Genomic DNA, 988 nt, shown 5'->3' with positions numbered 1-988 from the left:
TCACAACGTGTTTTTAAGCAGAAATAAACACGTTTTGGCAACTTTGGTCACCACCATGTAACTTATAGGGGAGGAACAGCACAGTTTTCAAAACGTGTTTTTCAGCTCGAAATAAACGCCATTTCTCAGCCCTTGGAATCGCAGTGTAACTGCCTGGCTCCAAAGAGCACACTGAGTCAGCCCTTAACCCCAGTGATCAGAAATTGTCACAACGTGTTTTTCAGCAGAAATAAACACATTTTGGCAACTTTGGTCACCACCATGTAACTTATAGGGAAGGAATAGCACAGTTTTCAAAACGTGTTTTTCAGCCCGAAATAAACGCGTTTTCTCAGCCCTTGGAATCGCACTGTAACTGCCTGGCTCAGAAGAGCACACTAAGTCAGCCCTTAACCCCAGTGTGCAGAAATTGTCACAACTTGTTTTTCAGCAGAAATAAACATGTTTCGGCAACTTTGGTCACCACCATGTAACTTATAGGGCAGGAACAGCACAGTTTTCAAAACGTGTTTTTCAGCCCGAAATAAACGCGTTTTCTCAGCCCTTGGAATCGCAGTGTAACTGCCTGGCTCAGAAGAGCACACTGAATCAGCCCTTAACCCCAGTGTGCAGAAATTGTCACAACGTGTTTTTCAGCAGAAATAAACACGTTTCGGCAACTTTGGTCACCACCATGTAACTTATAGGGCAGGAACAGCACAGTTTTCAAAACGTGTTTTTCAGCCCGAAATAAACGCGTTTTCTCAGCCCTTGGAATCGCAGTGTAACTGCCTGGCTCAGAAGAGCACACTGAGTCAGCCCTTAACCCCAGTGTGCAGAAATTGTCACAACGTGTTTTTAAGCAGAAATAAACACGTTTTGGCAACTTTGGTCACCACCATGTAACTTATAGGGCAGGAACAGCACAGTTTTCAAAACGTGTTTTTCAGCTCGAAATAAACGCCATTTCTCAGCCCTTGGAATCGCAGTGTAACTGCCTGGCTCCAAA

Source organism: Atractosteus spatula (genome assembly GCF_055471065.1).
Source record: "Atractosteus spatula isolate fAtrSpa1 chromosome 16 unlocalized genomic scaffold, fAtrSpa1.hap1 SUPER_16_unloc_1, whole genome shotgun sequence".
NCBI lineage: Eukaryota > Metazoa > Chordata > Actinopteri > Semionotiformes > Lepisosteidae > Atractosteus > Atractosteus spatula.
The sequence above is the reverse complement of the archived record's forward strand: the minus strand, read 5'-3'. Positions refer to the sequence as shown.